At 28.1% G+C, this 22945-nt stretch overlaps 1 protein-coding gene across 1 annotated transcript in view; it reads right to left on the bottom strand.

Moving 5' to 3' along the window:
- Positions 1 to 8811, bottom strand: part of LOC142240962 (putative fatty acyl-CoA reductase CG5065) — a 174263-nt gene extending 165452 nt beyond the window's left edge. The window contains exon 1 of the mRNA XM_075312707.1: positions 8333 to 8811. The gene's annotated coding sequence lies outside the window, so the exon portion shown is untranslated. The remainder of the gene's footprint in view (positions 1 to 8332) is intronic.
- Positions 8812 to 22945: the final 14134 nt, after the last annotated feature.

The following is a 22945-nucleotide window of genomic DNA, read 5'->3' as shown; positions in this document are numbered from 1 at the left end:
TTTGTCAAAATTTTATTTCTATAGAAAATTTTGTCAAAACTTTATTTCTATAGAAAATTTTGTCAAAATTTTATATCTATAGAAAATTTTATCAAAATTGTATATTTCTATAGAAAATTTCGTTGACATTTTCTTTCTATAAAAAATTTTGACAAAATTTTATTTCTATAGAAAAATTTTGTCAAAAATTTATTTTGACAATTTTAATTTTTTTTTATTTTGTCAAAACTTTATTTCTACAGAAAATTTTATCAAAATATTTTATCTAAAAAATTTTTTCTATAGAAAATTTTGTCAAAACGTTAATATCTATAGCAAATATTGTCAAAATTTTATTTCTATAGAAAATTTTTGTCAAAATTTTATTTCTATAGAAAATTTTTGTCAAAATTTTATTTCTATAGAATATTTTTCTCAAAATTTTATTTTGACAATTTAAATTTTTTTTATTTTGTCGAAATTTTATTTCTACAGAAAATTTTGTCAAAATATTTTATCTCTATAGAAAATTTTTGTCAAAATTTTATTTCTATAAAAAATTTTGTCAAAAATTTATTTCTATAGAAAAATTTTGTCCAAATTTTATTCTGAAAATTTTAATTTTTTTTTTGTTAAAATTTTATTTCTACAGAAAATTTTGTCAAAATATTTTATCTCTATATTAAAATTTATCAAAATATTTTATCTCTATAGAAAATTTTTGTCAAAATTTTATTTCTATAGAAAATTTTGTCAAAATTTTATTTCTATAGAAAACTTTAATATATATAGCAAATATTGTCAAAATTTTATTTCTATAGAAAATTTGTGTCAAAATTTTATTTCTATTGAAAATTTTGTCAAAATTTTATTTCTATAGAAAATGTTGTCAAAACTTTAATATCTATAGCAAACATTGTCAAAATTTTATTTCTATAGAAAATTTTGTCAAAATTTTATTTCTATAGAAAATTTTGTCAAAATTTTATTTCTATAGAAAATTTTGTCAAAATTTTATTTATATAGAAAATTTTGTCAAAATTTTATATCTATAGAAAATTTTATCAAAATTGTATATTTCTATAGAAAATTTCGATGACATTTTCTTTCTATAAAAAATTTTGACAAAATTGTATTTCTATAGAAAAATTTTGTCAAAAATTTATTTTGACAATTGTAATTTTTTTTTATTTTGTCAAAACTTTATTTCTACAGAAAATTTTATTAAAATATTTTATCTAGAAAATTTTTTCTATAGAAAATTTTGTCAAAACTTTAATATCTATAGCATATATTGTCAAAATTTTATTTCTATAGAAAATTTTTGTCAAAATTTTATTTCTATAGAATATTTTTCTCAAAATTTTATTTTGACAATTTAAATTTTTTTATTTTGTCAAAATTTTATTTCTACAGAAATTTTTATCAAAATATTTTATCTCTATAGAAAATTTTTGTCAAAATTTTATTTCTATAAAAAATTTTGTCAAAAATTTATTTCTATAGAAAAATTTTGTCCAAATTTTATTTTTTTTTGTCAAAATTTTATTTCTATAGAAAATTTCGTCAAAATTTTATTTATATAGAAAATTTTGTCAAAATTTTATTTCTATAGAAAATTTTGTCAAAACTTTAATATATACAGCAAATATTGTCAAAATTTTATTTCTATAGAAAATTTTTGTCAAAATTTTATTTCTATAGAAAATTTTGTCAAAATTTTATTTCTATAGAAAATGTTGTCAAAACTTTAATATATATAGCAAATATTGTCAAAATTTTATTTCTATAGAAAATTTTGTCAAAATTTTATTTCTATAGAAAATTTTGTCAAAATTTTATTTCTATAGAAAATTTTGTCAAAATTTTATATCTATAGAAAATTTTATCAAAATTGTATATTTCTATAGAAAATTTCGTTGACATTTTCTTTCTATAAAAAATTTTGACAAAATTTTATTTCTAATCCAAATTTTATTTTGACAATTTTAATTTTTTTTATTTTGTCAAAACTTTATTTCTACAGAAAATTTTATCAAAATATTTTATCTAGAAAATTTTTTCTATAGAAAATTTTGTCAAAACTTTAATATCTATAGCAAATATTGTCAAAATTTTATTTCTATAGAAAATTTTTGTCAAAATTTTATTTCTATAAAAAATTTTGTCAAAAATTTATTTCTATAGAAAAATTTTGTCCAAATTTTATTCTGAAAATTTTAATTTTTTTTAGTTTGTCAAAATTTTATTTCTACAGAAAATTTTATCAAAATATTTTATCTCTATATTAAATTTTATCGAAATATGTTATCTCTATAGAAAATTTTTGTCAACATTTTATTTCTTTAGAAAATTTTGTCAAAATTTTATTTCTTTAGAAAATTTTGTCAAAATTTTATTTCTATAGAAAATTTTGTCAAAATTTTATTTCTATAGAAAATTTTGTCAAAATTTTATTTCTATAGAAAATTTTGTCAAAATTTTATTTCTATAGAAAATTTTGTCAAAACTATAGCAAATATTGTCAAAATTTTATTTCTATAGAAAATTTTGTCAAAATTTTATTTTATCAAAATTGTATATTTCTATAGAAAATTTCGTTGACATTTTCTTTCTATAAAAAATTTTGACAAAATTTTATTTCTATAGAAAAATTTTGTCAAAATTTTATTTCTATAGAAAATTTTATCAAAATTGTATATTTCTATAGAACATTTCGTTAACGTTTTACTTCTGTAGAAAATTTCGTTAACATTTTATTTCTATAAAAAGAGTTTTGTCAAAATTTTATTTCTATAGAAAAATTTTGTCAAAATTCTATTTGTATAGAAAATTCTGCCAAAATTTTATTTCTATAGCAAATATTGTCAAAATTTTATTTCTATAGAAAATGTTGTCAAAATTTTATATCTATAGAAAATTTTATCAAAATTGTATGTTTCTATAGAAAATTTCGTTAACATTTTATTTCTATAAAAATTTTTGTCAAAATATTATTTTGACAATTTAAATTTTTTTTATTTTGTCAAGATTTTTTTTTCTACAGAAAATTTTATCAAAATATTTTATTTCTATATAAAATTTTATCAAATTATTTTATCTCTATAGAAAATGTTTGTCAAAATTTTTGTCAAAATTTTATATCTATAGAACATTTTATCAAAATTTTATTTCTATGGAAAATTTTGTCAAAATTTTATATCTATAGAAAATTTTATCAAAATTGTATATTTCTATAGAAAATTTCGTTAACATTTTATTTCTATAGAAATATTTTGTCAAAGTTTTATTTCTATAGAAAAATTTTGTCAAAAATTTATTTTGACAATTTTAATTTTTTTTATTTTGTCAAAACTTTATTTCTACAGAAAATTTTATCAAAATATTTTATCTCTATAGAAAATTTTATCAAAATATTTTATCTGTATAGAAAATTTTTGTCAAAATTTTATTTCTATAGAAAATTTTGTCATCTGGCAGCCCGGCAATTTAATTCTATTGCGAATGTGAATACAAAAAAAGAGAGCGCATACATGCCTCCACAGTGAGAATAAAGTGAATGACATTAGTTGTTGTTGTTTTTTTTTTTATTCTGTCGCCACCCAATTATTAGCCATAATGAATGGGGGAGTAGATAAACCGGCATTTTTGTCTTTGGATTATGTGTGTGTGCGTGCGTATATGATGCGTGCGCTTAAGAAGGAAATCAAAAATTGGATAATATTTCTTTTACGAACTTTAAGGATATCCTTTTTGGGGTTAAATTATAGAAGTATTTAAATATTGTTGAGGTATCAATGTTACTGCATTAGAATTTACATGGTTTAATGAGTACAAATTTTATGAAGCTTCAGATTGTGATACAATATCAGAAATCCATCTCCCTCAATTTTTCTTGATTATACGACAAGTTAACCTTCTAATATCTAATTTTTTATTTGCTCCATATTGTGATACAATATCAGAGGACGGAAATCCTCTTGAAATCCATCTCCCTCCATTTTTTCGATTATACGATACCCCATCTCTTCAGAGTTTATCACACAAAAAACTAGAAAAAATCTAGTAAAAATCCAGTAAATCCAGTAAAATCTAGTTAAAATCCAGTACATGCTCCATATGCTTCCTGCCGAGAAAAACAACCCAGAAAGTCACATCATCGTAACGCACAATATCGTCAGAAATTGTACCAGTGATATCGAGAATTATACCAATAGACCATCCGACAACAGAGCGGTAAAAACTGTAGGTGGCAACCAACATTGAACGACAAATCCTACGGGGAACATCTAGCAAGAGACAATGGAATATTGCAGGAATTTTGGAGAAAGAATCGCATCGACTTATAACGGCTTTTAATTCTATAAGAAGTTCTTTTTTTATAAGAAATTTTATTTCTATAATAAATTTTGTCAAAATGTTATTTCTATAGAAAATGTTGTCAAAACTTTTATTTCTATAGAAATAACATTTTGACAAAATGTTATTTTTATAGAAACTTTTGACAAAATGTTAGAAAATTATATCAAAATTTTATTTTTATAGAAACCCAGCTAAAAAAGCGTCGCCAAAAATGTAATGAAAATGTTCTTTTTTGGAAGTGGTGCAAAATTGACGCAGAAGCGATGAATTTAACATGGGCTTAGGAGCCACCGTGGTGCAATGGTTAGCATGCCCGCCTTGCATACACAAGGTTGTGGGTTCGATTCCTGCTACGACCGAACACCAAAAAGTTTTTCAGCGGTGGATTCTGAGGATTTCAAAGCTTCTCTAAGTGGTTTCATTGCAATATGGAACGCCGTCCGTCTCGGCTATAAAAAGGAGGTCCGTGGAATCGGGCAGCACTCAGTGATAAGAGAGAAGTTCACCACTGTGGTATCACAATGGACTGAATAGTCTAAGTGAGCCTGATACATCGGGCTGCCACATAACAGGTTGGCTGATAAGTCCCCGGTCTGACACATAGATGGCGTCGCTAGTGTTAAATGCATATTATTTTTATATAGTACCAACCTTCAAATGATTCGTGTCAAAATTTGACGTCTGTAAGTCAATTAGTTTGTGAGATAGAGCGTCTTTTGGGAAGCAACTTTTGTTATTGTGAAAAAAAGGAAAAAAGGAATTTCGTGGTTTGATAAAATACTTTTTTCTGAAGGGAAAAAATACGGTGGAAGCAAAAACCGGACTCTGCCCCAGGGAAATCAACAATAATTGATTGGTATGCAAAATTCAAGCGTGGTGAAATGAGCACGGAGGACGGTGAACGCAGTGGACGCCCGAAAGAAGTGGTTACCGACGAAAACATCAAAAAAATCCACAAAATGATTTTGAATGACCGTAAAATGAAGTTGATCGAGATAGCAGAGGCCTTAAAGATATCAAAGGAACCTGTTGGTCATATCATTCATCAATATTTGGATATGCGGAAGCTCTGTGCAAAATGGGTGCCGCACGAGCTCACATTTGACCAAAAACAACAACGTGTTGATGATTCTGAGCGGTGTTTGCAGCTGTTAACTCGTAATACACCCGAGTTTTTCCGTCGATATGTGACAATGGATGAAACATGGCTCCATCACTACACCCCTGAGTCCAATCGACAGTCGGCTGAGTGGACAGCGACCGGTGAACCGTCTCCGAAGCGTGGAAAGACTCAAAAGTCCGCTGGCAAAGTAATGGCCTCTGTTTTTTGGGATGCGCATGGAATAATTTCTATCGATTATCTTAGGTTAGGTTAGGTTAGGTGGCAGCCCGATGTATCAGGCTCACTTAGACTATTCAGTCCATTGTGATACCACATTGGTGAACTTCTCTCTTATCACTGAGTGCTGCCCGATTCCATGTTAAGCTCAATGACAAGGGACCTCCTTTTTATAGCCGAGTCCGAACGGCGTTCCACATTGCAGTGAAACCACTTAGAGAAGCTTTGAAACCCTCAGAAATCTCACCAGCATTACTGAGGTGGGATAATCCACCGCTGAAAAACTTTTTGGTGTTCGCTCGAAGCAGGAATCGAACCCACGACCTTGTGTTTGCAAGTCGGGCATGCTAACCATTGCACCACGGTGGCTCCCATCGATTATCTTGAGAAGGGAAAAACCATCAACAGTGACTATTAAATGGCGTTATTGGAGCGTTTGAAGGTTGAAATCGCGGCAAAACGGCCACATATGAAGACGAAAAAAGTGTTGTTCAACCAAGACTACGCACCGTGCCACAAGTCATTGAGAACGATGGCAAAAATTCATGAAGTGGGCTTCGAATTGCTTCCCCACCCACCGTATTCTCCAGATCTGGCCCCAGCGACTTTTTCTTGTTCTCAGACCTCAAAAGGATGCTCGCAGGGAAAAAATTTGGCTGCAATGAAGAGGTGATCGCCGAAACTGAGGCCTATTTTGAGGCAAAACCGAAGAGTACTACCAAAATTTTATCAAAAAATTGGAAGGTCGTTATAATCGTTGTATCGCTCTTGAAGGGAACTATGTTGAATAATAAAAACGAATTTGGACAAAAAAATTTGTTTTTCTTCGTTAGACCTGGGACTTATCAGCCAACCTGTTAGACTATTCAGTCCATTGTGATACCACATTGGTGAACTTCTCCCTTATCACTGAGTGCTGCCCGATTCCATGTTAAGCTCAATGACAAGGGACCACCTTTTCTTGTAATACCAACAATGTAGAAGAAATTATACGATTTTATAAATTTTTAAAATTTTTTTACCTTTCGCCTGGACGGAGAATCGAACCGCGGACCATGCACTTTGTAAGCCAATACACTAACCACTGAGCTATGTACCTGTTATGGTCATCAATAGATAAACATCCATATAAGTTATATTTATATAGCATAGCTTGCGGCGCCCACGAACCGAATAAACAAAGTTTATTTAACAGAAACAAACATTTAGTTTGGCACCGTGGAGCAGTGGTTGCTACGTCCGACTTGCATGCCAAGGATCGTGGGTTCGATCCCTGCTTCGACCAAAGTTTTTTTTTTTTTTTTTTTTTTTACATATATTCCAGATATGTTCGGAAGATTCCGAAAAAATGTTCAACATTACATTGTAGTATATTAAATTTTGAACTGTAAAATGTGTCTTATTAAAGACCTAAAGTCAGAAAAGAACAGTGTTTGATATAACCGAAATGGACTGTGTTGTTGTTTCAAAAATAACTTTTTTTATTGAAAAAATAAAAATTTTGTAACAAACGATTTTTTTGGAGATAAAAGTTTAAAATTTTCGAACCAATTCAAAAAACTCTAACAAAAGAAAAACGTTTTTGGTACTCGTTTTCCAAACGTTTTTTTTGCTTTGCATGCAGAGAGAGATTTTCCACATTTATATGCTATATCTCTTTATATCAGTTTACCAACTTGTTTTGTTTCATCATTTCCCCCCCTGCCTGCGGTATTGATATTCGCATGTCAAGTGGAACTACAAACCTTGCTAAATAATACAGTACAATCATGTCAGAAGAAGAAGAGCAAGAACAATAACAAAAAAAGAAGCTAAAACAAAAACTTAAATATGGCAACACTAATAAACAAATTTCAAATTCGAATTGTCAAGGGTGATGTGGTGGTTATGATGATATTGGATAACGGCAGCAATGAGGATGTTTTCGTTTTATTTTCTTGTTTGGTGCTGCCGCTGCTGCTGCTTTTTTCGACGGAAGAAAAACTGAATGAAACAATTCCTAGAGGAGGTGGTGGTAATAGTGATGGGGGTAGTACTCGTAAATGATATGTAGTGCCTCCTCCTCCTCCTCCTGCTGCCATAAATGTACATGAATATGGAGCTCAAGGTGGTGTTATAAAAGCTAAAATGTGGTATTTTCTTCTTCCTTGCGTGAGACTAAAGGAAAAGCGTAGGAAACGTGGAGGATGACAATGGCAAATTCTAGAGAGGAGCCATAATTTGATATACAAATTTTTTTGGAGTTGGAGTAGTAATTATAATACTCCTTGTAATTAAGAAGTCCAGGTTTCAGAGGTTAAAAGGAAATCTTTTATTCCGGCTTATTGGATATATTAAGAGGGAGTATGTGTGTGCGTGGGTGTGTTTGTAAGAAATCATGTCAAAATGATGGTCAAGTCATATAGGAAACTCTCTTAAAAATGACACCACTAAAAGGAAATGTCAAAAAGAAAGCAAAGAATAAACGCACTTTTTTGGCATATGCTGCTACCACATTTTCAGTCACAATTTCCAATAGAGACTACAGACAGACATGCTTTGCGACAACTATGAGATAATAAGTTATCATTTTTATATATTCTTTTAATTTTATTTCATTATTTTTTTTTTTAATATTATAAAACATATTTATTTATAAACTATATATAATACCTTTTTGTGAAGGGACTTTAAAGAAATCTCTTTTTTTGCGAATAAATCCAATGATGTAAAGGTGATTTATGTGATGTTTTTTTTTTTTCTTGGGCGAAATCTCAAGAATATTATTCAAGTATTTTTTTAAACAAATATTATTTTTTTTTTATAATAATATAACAGCTACAATCAAACACACTTATACAATTTAGTTATGGGCAAATTATTTTCCCTTTTTTTTGGCAAATATTTTCGTATATATCTTTTCGATTTTTCTTTGCTTATTATTTTTCACTTGACAAAACCCTAAAATGACTTCGCGTGTCTTGTATAATTTTTCTTTTTTGTTAATTATTTTCTTTTGTTTTTTTTTTTTAGATTTTTTTGTTAGAACAAATTTTTTGGGGGGAGGTTACCACAATCTATGTGCGTGCGTGCGTTTGTACCGCGCGATTCACTTCCCAATATACACGCAAATACTAAAAGTTAAAGGGTGACAACAAACACTTGGTACCCTGCAATTTTCGGTATTTTATCCTCCCCTTCGTTTGTTGTTTGCCCTGTACCACATTAATGGCTGTTGACAGGAGTAGCAGCAGCAGCGGTGGCGGTAAAAGATGATGGTTTTTCGCCACTTTCCAATACACACGTTTATTTTCTTGCTCAAATATGTTCGGCCACATTCGTTAGGGAGTGTGCGCATTATGCCCTTCAACATTGGTTTGTTGCAAGCAGCCTAGTCTACTACATTAGCATAGCAGTCATCATTACCACCCCCCGTAATGGATGAGATGAATAATTTTGAATTCGCCGTGAGTTTTTTTGGCCATGTGCGAGAGAAATTCATTGAAACACACCCCTGTCCATTGTGAATTTTCAATTCTCTATATTGCACTATCACTTTCTTTGGCAACAGTGATGCTAACTCTATTGGATTTAAACTTAAGACAATCAGTTCTAACTCGTCGTAAATTCAAGTACGTGAAAACGCTACTATTACGACTATGTTTGTATTCTTCTCTATGAAAGTAGCCGCCCTACGGGAAATTAGTGCAAATTGCCACTAATGGACCCATTAGAGGACTGGTACTAGTGCTCCAGTTTATCAACATTTTTAATTGTTCTAACTCGTCGTAAATGCACGCACGTGAAAACGCTATTATTACGACTATTTTTTTATTCTTCTCTATGAATGTAGCCGCCGTACGGGAAATTAGTGCAAATTGCCACTAATGGACCCATTACAGGACTGGTACTAGTGCTCAAGTTTATCAACGTTTTTAATTGTCTTATAATTTATTGATTTTTATACACACTTGATATTAAAATATTTTTGAATCCACGCTTTTAATACAATGCAACTATCAGAATTATTTATTGTTCAACATATTCCTTTCTGGTACGATACGGATGGAAACAGGATACTAAAAGTTTGTCCGAGACTGTTTCATGAGCAGTTGTCTATGGGGTAGTCCTACTAAGTTGTTCCAGGACGTGTCCTTTGGGATGAGTCCAAGTCGTGTCCTAAAGTGTAAATTTTCCCAGCCAATGACAAACCCATGTTAAAGTGACCGGTCCATTCCATACGCTTGGACCAGAACTGTGACTGGTCCATACACACCAGGGACTAACCCTGTACCGCTCCTGGGGTTAGGTTAGGTTATGTGGCAGCCCGATGTATCAGGCTCACTTAGACTATTCAGCCCATTGTTATACCACACTCTTATCACTAAGTGCTGCCCGATTCCATGTTAAGCTCAATGACAAGGAACCTCCTTTTTATAGCCGAGTCCGAACGGCGTTCCACATTCCAGTGAAACCTCTTAGAGAAGCTTTGAAACCCTCAGAAATGTCACCAGCATTACTGAGGTGGGATAATCCACCGCTGAAAAACTTTTTGGTGTTCGGTCGTAGCAGGAATCGAACCCACGACCTTGTGTATGCAAGGCGGGCATGCTAACCATTGCACCACGGTGGCACCGGTCCTGGGGTTGATACATTTCCCGTAGGGCGTTATATGAAACCAAAGCACATCGCATATAAGCTAAAAACGCATATTATAGTCTAGAAAAACAAAAAGTCCTTTTGTCAGTTGTTATAATAACTTTGATCAGAAAGAAAACGTGCCTACCAGAAATATTGGGCTTAAACCATGGTTGCCACTCGAGGCACAAATAATCAAAGAATTTTGAGTAAACTACCAAACAAAAAATCTTATTGTGAAAAATTTTATTACTATAGAACATTTTATCAAAATTGTATTTCCATAGAAAATTTCATCAAAATTTTATTTCTATAGAATATTTTATCAAAATTTTATTTCTATAGAAAATTTTGTCAAAATTTTATTTTTATAGACAATTTTGTCAAAATTTTATTTCTATAGAAAATTTTGTCAAAATTTTATTTCTATAGAAAATTTTGTCAAAATTTTATTTCTATAGAAAATTTTGTCAAAATTTTATTTCTATAGAAAATTTTGTCAAAATTTTAAATCCATAGAAAATTTTGTCAAAATTTTATTTCTATTATTTCTAAAGGAAATTTTGTCGACAAAGTTTTCTATAGAAATAAAATTTTAATTTCTATAGAAAACTTTGTCGAAATCTTTATTTCTGCAGAAAAGTTGTCGAATTTTTTTTCTATAGAAATTTTGTCAAAATTTTATTTCTATAGAAAATTTTTTTCAAAGTTTTATTTCTAAAGGAAATTTTGTCGACAAATGTTTCTATAGAAATAAAATTTTGATTTCTATAGAAAAATTTGTCAAAATCTTTATTACTATAGAAAAGTTGTCAAAATTTTTTTTATTCGTTTTGTTTTGTTATTGTTGGTTTTTTTCTTTGATCATTGTTGTTGTTTTTTCATTTCAGCTTAAAACCATGCATTGACTAAACTACAAGTGTAGCTTAACCAACAGAGGAAAAGAATGTTTGTCAAATTTATTTGGGCAAAGCCCTATAAACTGCAACCACATTCCTCATCAGTATCCTCTACTTGCAGCAAAACTATCAACCAATTATCAGAATAAATTCAGGCAGTTCCCTAAACCCAAAATCCAAACCCCTATTTCTATAGAAAATTGTCTCAAAATTTTATTTCTATAGAAAATTTTGTCAAAATTTTGTTTCTTAAGGAAATTTTGTCAATATTTTATTTCTGTAGAAAATTTTGTAAAATTTTTATTTCTATGGAAAATTTACTCAAAATTTTATTTCTATAGAAAATTCTATAGAAAATTTTGTCAAAATTCATATTTCTATAGAAAATTTTGTCAAAATTTTATTTCTATGGAAAATTTTCTCAAAATTTTATTTCTATAGAAAATTTTGCCAAAATTCATATGTCTATAGGAAATTGTGTAAAAATTTTATTTCTATAGAAAAATTTGTCAAAATTTTGTTTCTTAAGGAAATTTTGTCAACACTTCATTTCTATAGAAAATTTTGTCAAAATTTTATTTCAATGGAAACTTTGTCAATATTTTGCCCCATAGAAAATTTTGTCAAAATTTTTCCCATAGAAAAATTTGTCAAAATTTTATTTCTATAGAAAATTTTGTCAAAATTTTATTTCCATAGAAAGTTTTGTTAAAATTTGTATTTCTATATAAAACTTTCTCAAAATTTCATATCTGATGAAAATTTTGTCAAAATTTAATTTGTCACAATTTTATTTCTATACAATATTTGGTCAACATTTTATTTCTATAGAAATTTTTCTCAAAATTTCATATCTATAGAAAATTTTGTCAACATTTTTATTTCTATAGGAAATTTTGTCAAAATTTTATTTCTATAAAAAATTTTGTCAAAATTTTTATTTCTATAGGAAATTTTGTCAAAATTTTATTTCTATAGAATATTTGGTCAACATTTTATTTATATATAGAAAATTTTTTCAAAATTTCAGATCTATAGAAAATTTTGTTAAAATTTAAATTCTATAGAAAATTATCTCAAAATTTTATTCCTATAGAAAATTTTGTCAAAATTTTATTTCTATGGAAAATTTTCTCAAAATTTTTTTTGTATAGAAAATTTTGTCAAAATTCATATTTCTATAGAAAATTGTCTCAAAATTTTATTTCTATGGAAAATTTTATCAAAATTTTATTCTATAGAAAATTTTGTCAAAATTCATATTTCTATAGAAAATTGTCTCAAATTTTTATTTCTATAGAAAATTTTGTCAAAATTTTGTTTCTTAAGGACATTTTGTCAACATTTTATTTCTACAGAAAATTTTGTTTGTGTAGAATATTTTGTCAAAATTTTATTTCTATAGAAAATTTTTATTTCTATATAGGAAACTTTGTCAAAATTTTATGTCAAAATTTTATTTCTACAGAAAATTTTGTTTGTGTAGAATATTTTGTCAAAATTTTATTTCTATAGAAAATTTTTATTTCTATATAGGAAACTTTGTCAAAATTTTGTCCCCATCGAAAATTTTGTCAAAATTTTATTTCCGTAGAAAGTTTTGTTAAAATTTTTATTTCTATAGAAAACTTTCTCAAAATTTCATATCTGTTGAAAATTTTGTCAAAATTTAATTTCTATAGAAAATTGTCTCAAAATTTTATTTCTATAGAATATTTTGTCAAAATTTCGTTTCTAAAGGAAATTTTGTCAACATTTGATTTCTATGGAAAATTTTCTCAAAATTTTATTTCTATAGAAATTTTTATTTCTAAAGAAAATTTTGTCAAATTTTATTTCTATAGAAAATTGTTTCTGTAAAACTTTGTGAAGTACCTCATAGTTGGAGTGGAATATTTTGCAAAATCTACCAAAACATCAAGAATTCTACTAAACTACCAAGCAGTAAAAAATCTACCATTTTTGGTAGAATTCTACCAATTGTGGTAACCTGATTTAGACCCCATTAAATATTTACCAATTGACCCAGAATCACCACCTGAATCAATCTTGTTGTTCGGAATAAATCGCATCAAATTTAGATATACACCTAGACCTCGCTTTGCGTCGCAGATACGTTCCAAAAAAACACGACGCAAAGTGAATTATGAATTTTTATGGCAAACCATGCAAAGATTGGAGATAGTTAACAACGATAACAACGCCACTTCGAAAATCTAACGACGCAAAATGAAAACTAGTACTGATGCAGCAGCGACGCAACTTCGAAACGACGCAAAGTGAGGTGTAGCCCCACCTCATGGGGTCATATTTATGATTTACTAACCGATCGTTGTAAAATTCGGCACAAAATAATCCTTTACTCTGCCCTTCTAATCTGTAAAATATCATCGAAATCGGTTCAGGTTTAGATTTGGCTCCCATATATATGTATCGCCCGATTTGGTGAAATTTGGCCATAATATCCTTATTTATTAACGGATCTAATTCAAACTCGAAATCTCTTCAGATTTAGATATAGCTCGCATATACGTATGTATCTCGTCCGATTTCCCCAATTTTGGCCCCAACATCTAATACCATTCATTTATCGATCTTATTCATACTCGGCACAATATAATCTTCTGCAATATTAAATAGACCTGCAAAATATCATCCAAATCGGTTCAGACTTAGACATAGCTCTCATACACATGTTTTACCCGGTTTGCCGAAATTTGCCTATAAATTGGGTTTTGCTCTAAAATAAATTATTCGAAAAATTATGTATCCCCTATCAGCAAATTGGAATAATATACTGTATTGGCAACATTGTTTACCAGTTTTCTTACTCTCTTTGACTTTCGGTGACTTTTCTCTCTGAAAATTTTTGTGTTTGAGAACTCTTGAGTCTGCCCCTTAAATGCATTTTCACTTCCATGTTCTTGTTTGGTTCCCATCACAGGAAATACACTCGTGTCTGCAATTGTTTTTTTCTTTTACACTCTCATACAATACTAGTGACTTAGCATTATTGTGGTCACCAACCACTCGAGCCAAAAATAATCTACCAAAATTTGGAGAAAATTTAATCAAAAAACTACCAAACAAAACAATCTTATTTTGCAATATTTTGTTTCTATAAAAAAATTTGTCAAAATTTTATTTCCATAGAACATTTTGTAAAAATTTTATTTCTATAGAGAAGTTTGTCAAAATTTCATTTCTATAGAGAATTTTGTCAAAATTTCATTTCTATGGAGAATTTTTTCAAAATTTTAGTTCTATAGAAAATTTTGTCAAAACTTAATTTCTATAGAAAATTTTGTCAAAATTTTATTTCTATAGAAAATTTTGTAAAAATTTTATATCTATTGAAAATGTTGTCAAATTTAGTAAAAATTTAAATAAAAAGAAAATTTAGTAAAAATTTTTATATCTATAAAAAATTTTGCCTAAATTTTTATTTCTATAGGAAAATTTTGTACAAATTTTATTCATAAAGAATTTTGTTAAAATTTTATTTCTATAGAAAATTTTGTCAAAATTTTATTTCTATAGAAAATTTTGTTAAAATTTTATTTTTATAGAAATTTTGTCAAAATTGTATTTCTATAGAAAATTTTTATTCTATAGATGTTTTTAAACAATTTTATTTCCATAGAAAATTTTGTCACATTTTTATTTCTATAGAAAATTTTGTCATTTTTGTATTTCTATAGAAAATTTTGTAAAAATTTTATTTCTATAGAAAATTTAGACAAAAATTTTATATCTATAGGAAAATTTTGTACAAATTTTATTTCTATAGAAAATTTTGTCAAAATTTTATTTCTATAGAAAATTTTGTAAAAATTTTATTTCTATAGAAAATTTTGTCAATATTTTATTTCTATAGAAAATTTTGTCAAAATTTTATTTTATAGAAAATTTTGTCAAAATTTTATTTCTATAGAAAATTTTTATTCCTATAGATTTTTTAAACAATTTTATTTCTATAGAAAATTTTGTAAAAATTTTACTTCTATAGAAAATTTTGTACAAATTTTATTTCTATGAGAAATTTTGTAACAATTTTATTTCCTTACAAAATTTGGTCAACATTTTACTTTGTCAAAGTTTTATTTCTATAGAAAATTTTGTCAAAATTTTATTTCTATAGAAAATTTTGTCAAAATTTTATTTTATAGAAAATATTGTAAAAAAATTATTTCTATAGAAAATTTTGTCAAAATTTAATTTTTATAGGAAATTTTGTCAATTCTTTTTTTCTATACCAAATTTTGTCAACATTTTATTTCTATAGAAAAATTTTTCAAAATTGTATTTCTGTAGAAAATTTTGTAAAAATTATATTTCTATAGAAAATTTTGTAAAAATCTCTATATTTCTATAGAAAATTTTGTCAAAATTATATTTCTATAGAAAATTGTGTCACAATTTTATTTCTATAGAAAATTTTGTAAAGATTTTATTTCTATAGAAAATTTTGTCAAAATTTTATTTCTATAGAAAATTTTGTTCTAGTGACATAGGTTAGGTTAGGTGGCAGCCCGATGTATCGGCTCACTTAGACTATTCAGTCCATTGTGATACCACATTGGTGAACTTCTCTCTTATCACTGAGTGCTGCCCGATTCCATGTTAAGCTCAATGACAAGGGACCTCCTTTTTATAGCCGAGTCCGAACGGCATTCCACATTGCAGTGAAACCACTTAGAGAAGTTTTGAAACCCTCAGAAATGTCACCAGCATTACTGAGGTGGGATAATCCACCGCTGAAAAACTTTTTGGTGTTCGGTCGGAGCAGGAATCGAACCCACGACCTTGTGTATGCAAGGCGGGCATGCTAACCATTGCACCTCGGTGGCTCCCTTCTAGTGACTTAGCTTTATTGTGGTCACCAACCACTCGAGCCAAAAATAATCTACCAAAATTTGGAGACAATTTAATCAAAAAACTACCAAACAAAACAATCTAATTTTGCAAATTTCATTTCTATAGAGAATTTTGTCAACATTTTATTTTTAGAGGAAATTTTTTCAAAATTTTATTTCTATAGAGAAGTTTGTCAAAATTTTATTTCTTTGGAAAAATTTGTCAAAACTTAATTTCTATACAAAATTTTGTCAATTTTTTTTTTAGATTTTTTAGATTTTTATAGAAAATTTTGTAAAAATTTTATTTCTTTGGAAAATTTTGTCAAATTTTATTTCTAAAGAAGATTTTGTCAAAATTTTATTTCTATAGAGAATTTTGTCACTATTTTAGTTTTATACAAAATTTTGTCAATATTTTATTTCTATAGAAAATTTTGTAATATTTTATTTCTATACAAAATTTTGTAAAAATTTAATTTCTATAGAAAATTTTGTCAAAATTGTTTTTCTATAGAAAATTTTGTCAAAATTTTATTTCTATAGAAAATTTTGTCAAAATTTTATTTCTATAGAGAATTTTGTCAAAAATTTATTTCTATAGAAAATTTTGTCAAAATTTTACTTCTATAGAGAATTTTGTCAAAAATTTATTTCTATAGAAAATTTTGCCAAAATTTTTATTTCTATAGAAAATTTTGTACAAATTTTATTTCTATAGGAAAATTTTGTACAAATTTTATTTCTATAGGAAATTTTGTAACAATTTTCTTTCCTTAGAAAATTTTGTCAACATTTTACTTCTATAGAAAATTTTGTCAAAATTTTATTTCCATAAAAAATTTTGTTAAAATTTTATTTGTATAGGAACTTTTGTCAACATTTTATTTCTATAGAAAATTTTGTAATTTTTTTATTTCTATAAAAAATTTTTTAAAAATTTTACATCTATAGAAAATTTAGTCAAAATTTTTATATCTATAGGAAAATTTCGTACAAATTTTATTTCTATAAGTAATTTTGTAACAATTTTCTTTCCTTACAAAATTTGGTCAACATTTTACTTTTGTAAAATTTTTTTTTATAGAAAATATTGTCAAAATTTTATTTTATAAAAAATATTGTCAAAATTTTATTTTATAGAAAATATTGTAAAAAAATTATTTCTATAGAAAATTTTGTCCAAGTTTTATTTCTATAGAAAATTTTGTCCAAATTTTATTTCTATAGAAAATTTTGTAAAAATTGTATTTTAATACGAAATTTTGTCAACATTTTATTTCTATAGAAAAGTTTGTCAAAATTTTATTTCTATCGAAAATTTTGTCAAAATTTTATTTCTACAGAAAATTTAGTCCAAATTTTACTTCTATCGAAGATGTTGTCCAAATTTTATTTCTATAGAAAATTTTGTCAAAATTTTATTTCTATAGGAAATGATGTCTAAATTTTTATTTCAATAGGAAAATTTTGTACAAATTTTATTTCTATAGGAAATTTTGTAACAACAATTTACTTCTATAGAAAATTTTGTCAAAATGTACTTCCATAAAAAATTTTGTTAAAATGTTATTTCTATAAAAAATTTTGTAAAAATTTTACTTCTATAGAAAATTTAGTCAAAATTTTTATATCTATAGGACAATTTTGTCAAAATTTTATTTCTATAGAAAATTTTGTCAAAATTTTATTTCTATAGAGAATTTTGTCAAAATTTTAGTTCTATAGAAAATGTTGTCAAAACTTAATTTCTATACAAAATTTTGTCAAAATTTTATTTCTATAGAAAATTTTGTCAAAATGTTTAAATCTATAGAAAATGTTGTCTAAATTTTTATTTCTATAGAAAAATTTTGTACAAATTTTATTTCTATAGGAAATTTTGTAACAATTTTCTTTCCTTAGAAAATTTTGTCAACATTTTACTTCTACAGAAAATTTTGTCAAAATTTTATTTCCATCAAAAATTTTGTTAAAACTTTTTTTATAGAAACTTTTGTCAACATTTTATTTCTATAGAAAACTTTTATTTCTATAGATTTTTTAAACAATTTTATTTCTATAGAAAATTTTGTAATTTTTTTATTTCTATAAAAAATTTTGTACAAATTTTATTTCTATAGAAAGTTTTGTAAACATTTTATTTCTATAGAAAATTTTGTCAAAATTTTATTTCTATAGAAAATTTTGTCAAAATTTTATTTCTATAGAAAATTTTGTCAAAATTTTATTTCTATAGAAAATTTTGTCGAAATTTTATTTCTATAGAAATTGTTGTCAAAATTTTATTTCTATAGAAAATGTTGTAAAAATTTTTGTCAAAATTTTATTTCTATAGAAAATTTTGTCAAAATTTTATTTCTATAGAAAATTTTGTCAAAATTTTAATTCTATAGAAGTATATACGGCCGAACATTCAGCCGTATATATTTGTTTTCAATTAATCACTGTTTTTTCATCAACCATTCCCACAATGTCTTATTGAAGTCGTGCAATTCTGTAGAATAGTGTATTTTGTAACAATTTAAAAATGTCCCATATATATTCTCTGACCGCCACTTTGTCTGCCCTTTGCATAGCCATAGTGTGAACGTTATTCACACAGATCGTCTCATTCAATATTTTGGGGTAAATGTAAAAGCGTTGTAATATTTCATCCGAATGCGAATGATGGCATCCCCACAAACTGGGACAAAACATGATACCTAGTACATTCATAATTGACAGCAGCTTATACTACACGCATCTCATACGATAAGTCCCAACCAGCGATGGTGATTAAATTAATTTATCATAATTTTTTGTGGTTGAGCGGAAGGAACTTGTCCATTTTAAATGAAAAAAAAACAAACAAACAAACAAAAAACATCACCACCGTTGATTGCGACTGAGACATATTTTGTTTAGGCTTATTTTTATTTGTATGGTGAATTAAATATGTGTTATATTGCGTGAAGTTGTTGGGTCTTCCATTTTTGCTATGACGGATCTGGTTAATCATATTCCCCTGTTTTGTGGTTAATGAAAGCACCACAGTGACTGGCTGGTGTTGATGATAGCCATCCATGCCTATTTCTAGTGCTCAAAATAATTTCACTTTTCACTACCCAGACCCAATTTACGTGGGGCGATTTTTTCTCTTAGCTATTGGAAATATTTTAGAGCGCTTGCGTATTCCAAGTGCATCTAAAGAGAAATTTATACTCTGAATTTTGCAGGATCGTGGGAAATAGGGAAAATCAAGAGGAGCACCAATGTGAGATATTATCATTTTTTTTTTAACTTAGGTTTATTTTAATGATTTTGAAATGAATTAAATTTTACTTTAGTAAATTTGTTTAATTCACAGAATTGGTGCATGTTTTGGGATGAAATATTAAAATTCTTTTCTAATTCCTTTGCGATAAATGGCATGGTTCCGATATTCGTAATCGCAAATCCCAAGATTGTATTTTGCTTCCCAGCAAAAATTTTTGGAAGGCACATCAGTAAAAGCACTTCCAAAAATGTCCTCCCAAACAAGTTCTTTAGTTTAACTGCTCTGGAAGTTCTTTAGATTCAGTTTTGCCTAACTCGCATTTGTCATATTTTTAATGAGTTATTTTAATTCCACTTTTAAGTAAGAATTAATAAAGTGGTACAAATTATTAAAATTTTGTCGACAAAAATCGACTAAATCCATTCTAGAAAAATTGCGAGTTTTTGAAAATTTTTGAGGTCAAGCGTTAGAATGCCTCAAAAATTATAAAAATTATTTATTTTGAAAATATCACAAACTTTTTTAATTCACATCCGAAACACTGAATTCGGATCACACCTTAAGAAGTGATGCAATTTCAGTGCAACGGCGCCAATTTTGCACCACTTCTAACAAACATGCAAAAATTGGTCCATATTGGCCAATGCGGCTGAAATTTGATACATAGTGTGAGTATATGGTCTCTAACAACCATACAAAAATTGGTCAATATCGGTCCATAAATATATATAGTCCCCATATAAACCGATCCCCATATTTGGCTTGCGGAGCCTCTAAGAGAAGCCAATTTCATCGGATCCGGCTGAAATTTGGTACATGGCATTAGTAAATGGTCTCTAAAAACCATACCAAAATGGGTCCATATCGATCGATAATTATATATTCCCCTCATATAAACCGATCGCCAGATTTGACCTCCGAGCCTCTTGAAGGAGCAAAATTCATACGATCCGGTTGAAATTTGGTACATTGCTCTAATATTTGGCCGATAACAACCAGGCCAAAATTTGTCCGTATGGATCTATATATAGCCGCCAGATAAATCGATCCCCAATCACAGAAAAATCACGATTGCCATTCGAGCCAAAAATAATCTACCAAAATTTTATTGCCTTAGAAAATTTTATTTTTATTTTATTTCTGTAGAAAATTTAGTCAACATTTTATTTCTTTGGGAATTTTTGTCAAATATAATTTCTATAGAAATTTTTTTCAAATATTTATTTCTATAGAAAATTTTGTCAAAATATTATTTCTATAGAAAATTTATGAAGCACCTCTTAGTTGGAGAGGAATATTTTGCAAAATCTTCCAAAACATCGAGAATTCTACCAATCTACCAAACAGTAAAAAATTTGCCTTTTTTTGTAGACTCGTGATCATAATTGTATATAGCCCCCATATAAAGCGGTTCCCATATTTTAATTCTCGCTCTATAATTACCGTCCAAAAGTTCATATCGGTTCGTAGTTTTTTTCCTATATATACCGGTCAAGAACTGAATATGTACGTATTTAATCGACCTTTCTTTTGTCTTATATATATCCCGCATGAACTAACTTACAATTTAGAAGATGATGTTAAACAGTTTTAAGATGCCTTGTCATCGGCCGCAACCCAAGTAATTCAATTGTGGATGACCGTCTTTAGAAGAAGCTTCTATGCAATGCATGGTGGAGGGTCCATCAGATTCGACCTGGCCGAACTTACGGCCGTATATACTTGTTTTTTTAACACATAATTTTTTTTGGGGATCGGTTTATATGGGGGCTATATATAATATAGATTGAAAAGGACCAATTTTGGCATGGTTGTTATCGGCCATACACTAGAGAAATGTACCAAATTTCAACCTGATCGGATGAATTTAGCTCCTCCAAGAGGCTCCGGAGGTCTAAGCTGGAGATCGGTTTATATAAGGTTGGTTGTTAGAGACCATATACCATATATAAGGTTGGTTGTTAGAGACCATATACTAACAACACGTGCCAAATTTCAACAGAATCGGATGAAATTTGCTTCTCTTAGAGGCTCCGCAAGTCAAATCTGGGGATCGGTTTATATGGGGGCTATATATAATTATGGACCGATGTGGACCAATTTTTGCATGGTTGTTAGATACCATATACTAACAACACGTGCCAAATTTCAACAGAATCGGATGAAATTTGCTGTACTTAGAGGCTCCGCAAGTCAAATCTGCGGGTCCGTTCATATGGGGGCTATACGTAAAAGTGATCCGATATGGCACATTTTCAATGCCATCCGACCTACATCAATAACAACTACTTATGCCAAGTTTCAAGTCGATAGCTTGTTTCGTTCGGAAGTTAGCGTGATTTCAACAGACGGACGGACGGACATGCTTAGATCGACTCAGAATGTCACCACGACCCAGAATATATATATATATATATATATATATATATATATATATATATATATATATATATATATATATATATATATATATATATATATATATATATATATATATATATATATATATATATATATATATATATATATATATATATATATATATATATATATATATATATATATATATATATATATATATATATATATATATATATATATATATATATATATATATATATATATATATATATATATATATATATATATATATATATATATATATATATATATATATATATATATGAATATGTGTTACAAACGGAATGACAAAGTTAATATACCCCCCATCCTATGGAGGAGGGTATAAAAAAAAATAAAATACGATGCGAATTAAACTAAATTTTTATTTACAAATAAACAATTTGATTTTAGTAGAGAATAGAGCTATATTTACACTACACAGCTTTTTTACCTTACTTTCATCTCTGGTAAATATTATTTGACTTCCAATTTGTAGTTTTTATACCCTCCACCATAGGATGGGGGTATATTAACTTTGTCATTCCGTTTGTAACACATCGAAATATTGCTCTAAGACCCCATAAAGTATATATATTCTGGGTCGTGGTGAAATTCTGAGTCGATCTAAGCATGTCCGTCCGTCCGTCCGTCTGTCCGGCTGTCCGTCCGTCTGTGGAAATCACGCTAACTTCCGAACGAAACAAGCTATCGACTTGAAACTTGGCACAAGTAGTTGTTATTGATGTAGGTCGGATGGTATTGAAAATGGGCCATATCGGACCACGTTTACGTATAGCCCCCATATAAACCGATCCCCAAATTTGGCTTGGGGAGCCTCCCGGAGCAGCAAAATTCATCCGATCCGGTTGAAATTTGGTACGTAGTCTTAGTATACGGTCTCTAACAACCATGCAAAAATTGGTCTATATCGGTCCATAATTATATATAGCCCCCATATAAACCGATCCCCAGATTTGACCTCCGGAGCCTCTTGGAGGGGCAAAATTCATCCGATCCGATTGATATTTGGTACCTGATGTTAGTATATGGTCTCTAACAACCATGCAAAAATTGGTCCATATCGGTCCATAATTATATATAGCCCCCATATAAACCGATCCCCAGATTTGACCTCCGGAGACTTTTGGAGGGGCAAAATTCATCCGATCCGGTTGAAATTTGGTACCTGATGTTAGTATATGGCCTCTAACAACCACGCAAAAATTGGTCC

Source organism: Haematobia irritans, chromosome 5 (assembly GCF_050003625.1).
Source record: "Haematobia irritans isolate KBUSLIRL chromosome 5, ASM5000362v1, whole genome shotgun sequence".
NCBI lineage: Eukaryota > Metazoa > Arthropoda > Insecta > Diptera > Muscidae > Haematobia > Haematobia irritans.
The sequence above is the reverse complement of the archived record's forward strand: the minus strand, read 5'-3'. Positions and strand labels throughout refer to the sequence as shown.